At 44.5% G+C, this 11,704-nt stretch overlaps 1 non-coding gene across 1 annotated transcript; it reads left to right on the top strand.

The window, feature by feature from the left end:
• The first annotated feature begins 11,632 nt into the window (after positions 1–11,632).
• Positions 11,633–11,704, top strand: TRNAW-CCA (transfer RNA tryptophan (anticodon CCA)). Its single transcript has one exon. It is a non-coding gene; the product is annotated as a tRNA-Trp (tRNA).

The following is an 11,704-nucleotide window of genomic DNA, read 5'->3' as shown; positions in this document are numbered from 1 at the left end:
TTTTTAGGTCGAGCAGACCTCACCCTCAATGCGTGAGCATTGAGGTGTCTGCTTCAGACCTATTGTGGCCCGTTAGTGAGAATGCTGAAAAACGGTACACCAATCTGTTACGCGCTCGCAGTTTTCACCGCGGGAGCGCGCGTCCACAGTCGCACGCACACAAAGCCCGCCCGCACTCGCGCGCGCACATGCTTTTCCCCGCCTCCCCCCTCCCCCGCTCAGCAACCCACACAGACACTCGCTCACACACACACACACACACCCCCCTCCCCCACAGTCACACGCACGCACACACAGCCCGCCCGCCCGCACTCGCGCGCGCACATGCTTTCCCCCGCCTCCCCCCTCCCCCGCTCAGCAACCCACTCACCGGCTTCCTTCGTGCGGCGGCTCTCCTCAGCTGCAGGGCCCGGCAGCAGGACTCTTCTTCCCTCCTTCGGCACCGGGGCGCAGGGTAGGCTCCTGCCTGCTCCGGTGTTCCAAACACGGCGGCTCCATGCAATCGCGGCTCTTCCGTGGGAGGCGGGGTAGGCTCCCGCCCTCCTACTTCCTGTTTCCTGTTGTCGCGCCGGCCTGCCTGACTTCCTGGTCGCAGGCCGGCAGAGTGACGGAAGGCGGTGACTTGCGGTATTGTTTACCTATGCCCTCTTCACCATCCTTTGTCTACCGTGTCTCCTCACTCCTTTTTGCTGCATTTTGTGATGTTACTTGTTTATACAGTCGAGGGCAGCCCTTATCTTCCACGGTTGATATAGAAAGAAGCGAGGAACATGGAGACGACGAGCCCAGGGTCACCACGGGCAGCCACCTTTCAGGGGATGCTAGGGTTAAAACTCTGACTTGCGGCTAAAGAAGGAGGGCGGGTCTTTTAGCTACCTCGTCTCAAACTCTGAAACACACTTACTATTCATTCATTTAAGATGAGACCGAATTTTCTCCGCTTTGAGAAACATCTGAAAACGTGTCTTTTCACCCAAACAGAGTAATACTTTCCACATGCCCTGACTGTGTGCTGTTAGCGCCGGGAAGCCCGTATATGGGTAGCTGTGCCCTCTATAAATATTTTTAGTTATACTGATTAGATCTGAAGCGCCCGCGTCTCCATACTCGATTGCCTGATAAGGAGAAAGCTTGCATTTTGTGCCAGCCAATCAGCTGTTTCTTTTCACCTGTGGTTGTTACCTGTGCTAGCTTTAAAAGTAAACAAGGACGTTGTGCCGCAAGGGGAGAGGCACCCGTTTGGGCATTCCACCTACAGTTTCCGACCTTGTGTGAGTCACACACACCCGGCGCACGGTGACTTGCTGATTCGAAAAGAAACTTCCGCGCATACTGGTTAGCTTTATGCAGCCCAGGGATGGCGTGCTACCGAGGCGGACCCGCCCCTTGCAGCACCTCCTGCGAGCCCCCAGCAACCAGCGCTGCAAGGCCAGGGCATGACATGGAAATCCAGAGGATGAAGCCCCCCTCCGTGGAGTGCTAAAGCCCTTACTGGCACGGATGGTAAGCTACACCATGTGGGAATGTGGCTGGGAGGGTGCGTTCCTTGTTTTGAGCGTTTGTGGGAAGTAGTTGTAGGTTGCGCAGGATGAGTACCAAAGTGCAGTTATCGAGTTATTAAGGATCGTGTGCTTAACATTGTGATGGAATGGAATGTGAGAGTTAAAAGCACGCCTGTAGATGTGTGGTATGTACGCCGGCAGTTCTGGTTAGCTCTGTATTTCCCCGTATGATATATATGTTAGGCAGAGGTCTAAAGAAGGGAAACCAGTTGCATTTTATGATAAATAAGATAATAGATTTACAGAGGAGTACATATTGCATTACAAATGCTATAGGTATCACATTTGCGAAAGCTATAACTATTGGCATTGTAAATGACAAAGCTATTAATTTCGCTATTTTCAAAAACAACACATAAATAAAAACTTTGCCATTTACTTTGCCATTTACAATACCAATAGCTCAAACTTTCCTAATGCGAGACCTATTGCATTGCAAATGCTTGTTTTTTTTTTTTTTACTTCATTTACAAACAGAAACTTGTTCCATATTTGAAAGGACATTGTTGTGATTTACTATCTCCTCTGTAGAATATTGAGCACATTACATCATATATGAGCTGTAACATTCCAATGCAAAGAGTGTTAGTTGCAGAGCTGTTCTTGTTGATGGTTGCATCTAATAAACTTGCTCTTGGATATACTTATGGATTGAGCATTTTATCACTGGCGACGAAGGAAAAGGCTTGATTGGGGACAAGCATTGTCAACCATCAATTCCCCTGAAGACTGTATCCATTTTGCGGATGTTTTGGTCTATACTGGATTATTTTTTTTATATAATTTTTTTTGTTTGTTTGGATTAAATCTTCACACTTGGAAATTAATGATTCGGAGCATAAAGCACTATCGACTATACCAGATTGTTTGGACTGTCTTCATCTACATTTCCGACTTCGTGGAGGATTGTGTTATGAATACAATGCATCTTACGAAGCACATAAGAGCAACTACTTAGTAAAATATTGAAGAAGACTCACATGAGAGGACTGACGTATGTATATATCCTCATTTAATTCTCTTTTTGGTTAAAATAATCTTCTACTTACTCATTGGGTCAGTATTGCTCGTGCTCTCACACACGCGCTGTTGTTTTTCAAGTACAGCCGCGCGTGCATTGGTCGTTGTGGAGGATTCCTCGAGAGTGTTCCGTCCTTGCCATCTTGACTTGCAGGATTGCCTGATGCGTGCGCATGCTGCACGCGACATGAATCAACTGTGACCTGCGTGGCACGTAGCGTCCAAATTACGTGGCAGCCATTTTGATTTGGTGAAGAAATCTTTTCCGAGTATTTTTATCGCTACAAGTAGCGGTTAGGCTTATTATTACTTCGAACATATTTTTTGGGTAAGATTTTCACTGTTCATTGCTACTGACAACTGTTGGACTTATCAGTACATATCGAATAATCTCACGGTGAGAATTATTTTGCTTTTGAATATTCCTGGAATTATTAAAAAGGTTTGCACGTTTAAAATATAAACATTTAACTAATTGACTCCTAGTTTCTACTTAATTATGTACACAATGACATCAGCCTCAAGTATGTCGCAACCCCCACCATTTCTATCAGAAGAAGGAGAACCAATCCTTCCATGGAAAAGATGGAGAAATCTATTCAATTCTTATTTGGTGGCCATTGGGGGAGAGAAGTTTTCTGCATTTAGGAAACAAGCAATTTTACTTCACAATTTGGGTATAGAAGGTAGAAATACGTATGACAGTATGGATCCTATACCGATTGGTGGGAGTGATGGAGAACCTGCGGACATCTATGAAATGTCCATGACTATGTTGCAGCGTTACTTTGGACCCAGGAATAATGTTGTCCTTGAATGACACAGGTTCTTCACATGTGTACAAGGTCCCACTGAACGAGTTGGAATGTATTGTGCTGCTCTTAAAACTTTGGCACGCACATGCAATTTTGGAGATTTGTCTGAATCACTTGTGAGAGATCAACTTGTGAGGTGCACGAACAGTTCAAGAGTCCAAGAAAAACTTTTGTCTAAAAACCCTAGTGTGTCAGAAGCATTAGCCATCGTGGAGGGCATGGAGAATACCACTTCTTGGGTCAAAGAAATAAGAAAAAATAAAGAAGATAGTAATCAAAGTGGTACTGAAGTTTAAAAAAAACAAGACAATGTGTACATGCTAGAAGATTGTGATATAATTGAAGAGCTTCCCACAAGTGTTTCTAAAGTGACTGTTGGTATCAAAAACAAATTTGGGCAGAAAAACCCTCAATCTCAGAAAAATGTTTCACATAGTCAATCACATCCTTCTTCTAGTAGAGAGGTTCCTCCAACCAAAGAACGTGCTTTTCGACAACAATGCTCCTCTGCTCAGCAGAGGATACGTTGTTATAGATGTGGTAGTTTTATGCACACTTCAAATCTTCCAAACTGTTATGCAAGAGATAGCATTTGTAATAACTGTGAGTTTAAAGGTCATTATGCTTGTGTGTGCAAGTCTTCTAGGAAAAAGGATATGTGTGATGATACTTCTGATGTAATTCATACAGTGGTTGTGTCAAATGTGAAAGTGTGTGAAGGAACAGTTGATTCAGAGCAAATCAGTATGCCTTTCTGCGACATTGGGATAAACAACAATGTTTTTAAACTCATGGCAGATTCAGGGTCTCCATTTACCCTGATTGGCAACAAAATTTGGGACGAGATTGTGGGGTTAGAGAATGTTTCACTTTTACCTCCAGACATTGCTCCAGTAAGTTACTGTGGGTCCAAAATTGATATCCTGGGTTATGTGATAGCTAAGATCACATTCAAGGGTAAGGAGACTACTGGCAAGGTCTATGTAGCAGTGAGAGGTGACAATCTCCTTGGCTGGAGACACCAACATGACTTGGGTATAATTCTCAACCCAAGTGCTAAGAATCCTCAGAACCAAGTGATGTTAATGGAAGAGTTGCTTAGTGGAGTTTGCTCTGCAGTGGTTGATACGGTGTGTGACTCAAATAAATATTTTAATGAGTACCCCAATGTGTTTTCAGATACACTTGGGTGTTGAAGAGGATTTGAACACAGAATAATCCTTAAAAAATCTGCCAAACCGTGTTGTCATAAAGTCAGGAAGGTACCTAATAAGATGGTTGAGCCTTTGAAGTTGGAGATTGAAAGGTTGTTGAAGTTGGGGGTGATTGAGGAAATCGAATCTTCAGAATGGTTGGCTCCGGTGGTTTTGGCACCTAAGGATGGTGGTAAGTTAGTGAGAATGTGTGTGGATTTACGCAATTTGAATGAATGGATTTGGGTTGATCGCCAGCCACTTCCGAACATTTCTGAGTCCATCAGTGTTTTAAAAGGAGCAAAGATTTTTAGTGTACTTGACCTTTCATTGGCGTATCACCAAATTGTTCTCCACGAAGACTCAAGGCATCTAACATCCTTTGTTACCCCTCTGGGAGCTTATCAGTTCTTGAGGATGCTTTTCTGGTTAGCCTCGGCTGCGGCTTGCTTTCAAAGGGTGATGAAAATGGTCCTTAGGAGTCTAAGCAATGTGATGTTCTTCCAAGATGATATCTTGATTTATGGGAAGGATGTGTGTGAACATGAAAAGGTGTTGAGATCTGTGTTGGATAAGTTGGAGGAAAGGGGACTCACAGTATAAAAAGAAAAATGTCGCATTGGATTGGAATCAGTTACTTATCTTGGACATGTGATATCTGGGAGTGGCATACAACTGAAGTTGGAACTTGCTGAGAGTATCGTAAGAGCTCCTGCTCCAGAGGATAAGGAGCAGGTTAAGTCATTTCTAGGGATGGCTGAGTTTTGCTCCAAGTTTGTCAACGGTTTGGCGAGTATTGTTGAACCCATAAAGGCTCTTTTAAAAAAAGGTGTACGTTTTGCATGGTCTAATGAATGTGAGAATACTTTTGACATAATAAAGTTGGAGATTGGTAAAATGCCAACCTTGGGCCACTTTGATTCTAAATTGAAAACCATTTTGACAACTGATGCCAGTCTCAAGGGACTTGGAGCGGTACTCTCCCAAATAGTGAATGGAGAGGAAGTGGTTGTGGCTTTTGCCTCAAGGGCTCTTAGAGCAGCAGAAATGAATTACTCTTGCATTGAAAGAGAAGCCTTGGGAGTAGTTTGGGGAATACATCATTTTAAATTTTATCTGTGGGGCATTCTGTTTGTAGTGAAGACTGAACATCGTCCTCTTGTACAAATATTTTCTTGACATCAAAATGATCATATGACTCCCAGGTTGAAAAGATGGAGTGAAGGGTTACAGGAATTTCATTTTGTTGTGCAATACATTACTGGGCAGAACAATAAACCCGCTGACTGTTTGTCACGCCTACCCATTGTAAGAGAACATATTTTGGAAGATGTTGAGAGTGTGAATTGGGTAATTGAATTGTCTGTATCTAAGGATGAATGGTTAAGGTGTGTTGAAAATGATAAGGTTTTCCAAGCTCTCAAGGGTGTCATAACGACAGACTGGCCTACCTATGAAGAACTTGATAGCAATTTGAAGTTATTCTGGACGGTAAGAGATGATTTGACTTTTTGGCAAGACAACCTAATGAGAGGTGACAGGGTAGTTCCACCTGGTGATTTGAGGGAAAGGATCGTCAACTTGGCTCATGAGGGCCATTTGGGAAGAAGTCTCACTAAAGCGCGTGTTAGAGAAAGATATTGGTGGCCTGGGATGGACCGAATGGTTGAGTCAGTTGTGAAAGATTGTTATTTATGTGCGGTTAATGACAAATCACGCAATACTAGTCAATCTCCTCTTTCGCCTGTGGAAGTTCCTACTGCAGTTTGGACTAAAGTGGGATTTGATATAGCTGGTCCTTTTGAGTGGATGCCTTCACATGAAAGAGTTCTTGTATTGTTGGTGGATTACACTTCAAAGTGGGTTATCTCAAAGCGCATGGTGGTGGTTAACTCCAGAGCTGTGATTGAGTTTCTTAAGAATGTGTTTATTTCAGAAGGAGTTCCTAAGTACTTAGTTACAGATAACGGGGTACAATTTACCTCCAATGAGATGGGTGTTTTTCTTAAAAATCTTGGAATTGTTCATCAGAAGACAGCTCTATATTCTCCCCAAGCAAATGGTCTTACGGAGAGGATGAACAGGGTTGTTAAGAGTTGTGCACAACAGGCTTTGGAGTCTATAGTTTCCTTTAGCAGTGTGTTGAGAGAAACGTGGTGGGCACAATGCACGGTTCCTAACGCTATCATGCAGAAGCCTCCTTTTGACTCCTTGAAAGGGAGAGTGGCTAGCTATAAACTCAACCGGCTTGGCTTCCAGAGAAGGTCTGTGAGAAAAGTGTGGAAAGTGATTTGAAGAGGAGGGATGTGTTATCCAGGTATCAGCAAAAGTATAAACAACGGTATGATGCCAGGATGGCTGTTAGAATGAGGAAGTGGAATGTGGGTGATCGTGTGTTAATAAAAAATCCTAAGCGTGGTCACAGAGGTAATTCCAATTTCAGTGGTCCTTTCATCATTGTTGCAATAAGGAAGAATGTTGTAACATTAGACAATGGTGGTACTTGGAACATGTCTAGGTTGGCAAGATGTACTGAACTGAAGAGCGACTCCATAAAGTGTACTGAGTCTAAAAGTGATTCCAAGATAACTCCTTCAGGTTTGATTGTAAGTAATGAGGGAGTGAGTGATATATGCTTTATTTCGATACATAAATATCTTAAAAGCAGTACATACTAAATCATCTTCCTGGAAAGTTTCGGGATTATGTTATGTATGAATTGTGTTTGTCATTGTGTTTTGCTTTTATTAGTTCTTTTAGTTTTGTTGTGTTTGTTCACTATGTAAGGGGGATGTGTTGTGATTTACTATCTCCTCTGTAGAATATTGAGCACATTACATCATAGTATGAGCTGTAACATTCCAATGCAAAGAGTGTCGGTTGCAAAGCTGTTCCTGTTGATGGTTGCATCTAATAAACTTGCTCTTGAATATACTTATGGATTGAGCATTTTATCAGACATACACACATTAACTACATTTTAAATGCAAAGAAGGTCATTCTAAGTAATTCAAATTTGAATAAATCGAATTATGATAAGCCACACATGACCAGAAGAACTTGGGGGTAGAGTTATGAACTTGTCACACAGAACAGCGCAGTAACACCTTATTTATTTTTATTTATTTTATTTAATGCGATTTTATACAGCGCAAACTTTACCCGAAGGTGTCAGAGCGCTTTACATAAGAACCAGTTTCAATACATAAGGATTTAGGATTACGTGTGCTACATAAAAGATACAAACAGAAAAAATTGCAAATGTACAAGTTGTAAAGTCACACAAGGAAGAGAGTCACTCAAGGAAGCGATACAAATGGATAGACTCTAGGCGTCACATAGGAATGGTAGAGAGTACAATGGTCTACAGCATATACTAGTGATTAGAGTTATCTCTCTCTCTATATATATATATATATACAAATAGTAGAATGGGGTGGGAGTAGGGAGGGTGGGAGGGATACTGGGGTATGGAAAAAGGCAAATCAGAAACATTTGAGGATCGTCCAGGGGGAAACAAGGGAGAAGGGTTAAGGCAGAGGGAACGAACAAGATGGTGGGCCAGGGTCAGGAGAAAGAAGCGTCCGAGAGCAGCAGCAAAATGGCATCCAGGACAAAAGAAAAGAAAGTAAAGAAGTCCATGAATAAAGGAGCAGAGCAGAGGGGGGCAGCCACAGGAGCAAGGAGGGAAAGGGATTGGGGTTCCACTGAAACCAAAATGAGTCAATTAGATGGGCAAACGCTCAGGGGCCACTGGGCAGCAGAGTCGCCTAGGATGTTCGAAGGCACAGTCTCCGGGTCGCACAGGCCCGCCCCTCAGGCTGCACGCCAAATGTCTGTGGAAGTCCGCGTGGGTGTCAGAGACGCAGTCCAGGAGGGTGCGCCCCCCAGGTTAAGACAGTAAAGAAAAGCCCGGGGCATCACGCTGTAGTGTCGAGATTCTCCCCGAAACTGCACCCCTGTACCTGGTAATACGGAAAGGCAACAGCAGCTGAGTGGCTGTAAGATGAAGCGCCCTCTTATCGCCTCACGGTTATTTGGCATCCCTGTGCTGAGGGCGAGACGGCTGGAAGTGAAAGTAGCAGAAGGTGGGCTCCAGGCGGTGTTAACGTCCGGCCCTGGCGGGACCTTGGGGCCCGGGCTCCATGGAGGGAGCCCCGCGCTCCTCGGCACCAGATGTGCCTCAGCGCTGGCCACAGGGCTCTCATGGCAGCTACCGCGATTATCGATCCCCGTCCGAGGCTGCGCCTTCATGGCCCCGTAGTGGTTGCTGCTGCGGGTGTCGCTGCTCGGTATGCCGAGACTTGGCTTCACTGGAAGCGGCGAGGCATTCCCCAGGCTCCCCAATCCCCTCACCGGCAACCGTGGATCCTCGCCACTCGTGGGGTGGGGTGGTGGGTGCCATCTTGGCGAGCGCTAGGGTCCGTCCGCAACTCTCCCGATCACAGGGACAGTTCAGCAGCCGCTGTAATACGCCCAGTTTGTGCCCCGCAGGTTCAGCCCGCCGATGGTGTGCTTCCCGGCAGTTGAAACGCAGGTCGGCCGCAGCTGGAGCCTCAGGAGAGCAGCGCGGACCAGGAGCCGAGACGAGCCACGTCCATCCGGCTCCCGCCGTTGGCGTTGCTGCTCTGCATGACAGGAAAGCACAGGAATGCGCTGTATTTGAGGCAGTAGGGCCCATTCCTGTCTTCTCCACTGGCGCCCTTTTGGTAGCCTAGCACCAACGCAAGCACCTTTTCACCATGGTGCAAGAGTGCTTGCCTTGCATGCAGGATTGATTTTGTGCTGGTGGGGGCAACTTCCTGCACAAAAACAATCCACAGAGACATATTCCTCTTTCTGTGTGCAGCACACATAGGAAACAACGAGGAGAAATAAAGATATGTTGCCGTGTTACACCTCTTCTGGGAAGGATCATCTTATTGGCACATTCACAGGTTTACCAGTTCTGGTAAGACTGGGACTGTGCCAAAAACCATGGGAGTTTCGTGGGAACACCGATGCAATACCCATGGAATTTTTCCCTCGCACAGAGTAAGGAATTTGTGCCTCTCTACTTCACTCCAGATTTATGGAGCCACTCAGGACCACGCAAAGTGGCATTGCACAGCTTCATAAATCTCGGTTAAGGTTTGCGTCACACATGTAGAATGTTGCATGGTAGAAACGCTACGCAAACCAGCTCATAAATAGGCTTGTAATTAATTGCATCTTCTTTACCGTTTCTGGACAAAGATGTACTTAAAAACTGATCAATACACGCCATCCCTCCCTTAACAACTTTGTATATGTTAATGACTTGGCAGCTTACTGCTTCAAAGTGTAACAGAGGTAAATCACACGACCATTAAGGTTGAAACCAGTTTTATTTGTTTTAGCCTTTGCAAATACATTTTTTTAAGATGCACAGGTATAAACAGAAAAAATAAAAAACAAAACAAAAACGCAAAAATACGGCCAAATGGTAACAGAAGCAAAAACAACAAATATAGAGGTGTGCAACATTTAGAAGTCAGTTGCAGCACTGCTGCAAGTTTTAAACTTTACAAAATTAGCAAAATGTAAAGCTAGCAATGTTATAAACAAGCATTACAAAGTCAGCCAATAGGTCTTGCCTATGCTATATCTATCGGCTTGGCAATGTATAAAAACATATTGCAAAGCACTCAAAATAGTTTTATTGATAGGTATTTTACACGAATGGGATGATTCAGGTCGTTTTTTAGCACAAAAAGCATTTTCTTACATTACTTTGTTTTTTTAACAGGAAGGAAGTTCCACAGATATTCCAATTTCCTTATCCTGTCCAGAAGGCTCCTCCCACTGTTTTGTCCATCCATTGGTCACTTTTCATATGGATTTGGAGGGAAAGGATCATTCACTTTGTCAGCAATACCTGCTTTAACATGTACCATTGAACGTTAGGGGTGTGTTTTTTGGCAGCAGCAGCCGGCTAAGGTAAGAGCGGTAAGGCGGGGCAGGGCGCAGCAGGAGGGGAAGACAAAGGACGACGGAATAGGTATTATTTATTTAATTATACCTATTCTGTCATCTGTCTACATCCCCCCTTCCACCCGCCCCCCCCTGTCCCACTGCCCAACCCCACGGCCCCACTCCACCGCCCACCACATTTACCTGTGCCAGTCGCTGCTGCTGTTTGGGTGAAATCAAGTAAGTTTGTTTTTTGATGAAGCACATGTACCAGTATTTTTTTGTTGTTGCTGTTGTTTTTACACTTTTACACTTGATTGTGGATGGCCTTGAGTTGCAGTAGGGACCTATTTTGCATTAGCATACATAGGGGCCCATTTGGATGGCGGGCGGACTGAAGTCCGCCCACCACCCTAGTGGTGCTGGAACCAGCCACTAGTGGTGCGGTGGTCCCGCACTGGGATTTAGGATGCCATTGCCAATGCTTGTTGCAGGCTTTGATGACTAGGGGCACTTTACCTCTCCTAACCAGTGCTAAGTGCATGTGATCTCTGCTTTAAACACGGTAACATTGGCTTATCAACAACTGCATAAGTACTTTGCACATTGCCTCTTAAATTAAGCCTGGCTGCTCTGTGCCAAGCTACCAGAGGGTGAGCACAGGTACCTTTAGGGTGTGTTTCATATTCTGACGAGGATTGTGGTTCCTGCTTGGACAGGCTGCCACCCAAAAACCCCATTTCTAACAGAGGGAAATTCAAGAATTGCCTTTTCACAGTATATGACCCACTTGGCCACATCATAACATAGCAGCACCTGCAGCAAATCATGTGTATGGGCAACACAAAAAGGATAGAGTGCATGGAAAGCATGAGTTTAAATTAGCCTTATAGCCAGAAAGAATTGTGCTGGACTGCCTGACTTATTTAATTATTTGTATGTTTACCTTAGCAAGCAACACTTGCTGCGGTGTCACGCTCATAAGTTATCTTCTTGTATCTTAAACTGTTGTTAATCACTTAAGCATGCAGAAAAAGCAAAAAACTAACATCTCACCAACATATCCGCGCTGCACTCACTTGTACATAATCGGATACAGCAGAAAACAGCTGGCCTCGTGGCGCAACGGTAGCGCGTCTGACTCCAGATCAGAAGGTTGCGTGTTCAAATCACGTCGGGGTCA

The sequence above is a fragment of the Lissotriton vulgaris genome, chromosome 12, assembly GCF_964263255.1.
Source record: "Lissotriton vulgaris chromosome 12, aLisVul1.2, whole genome shotgun sequence".
Lineage (NCBI taxonomy): Eukaryota > Metazoa > Chordata > Amphibia > Caudata > Salamandridae > Lissotriton > Lissotriton vulgaris.
This window is presented reverse-complemented; position numbering and strand designations above follow the sequence as displayed.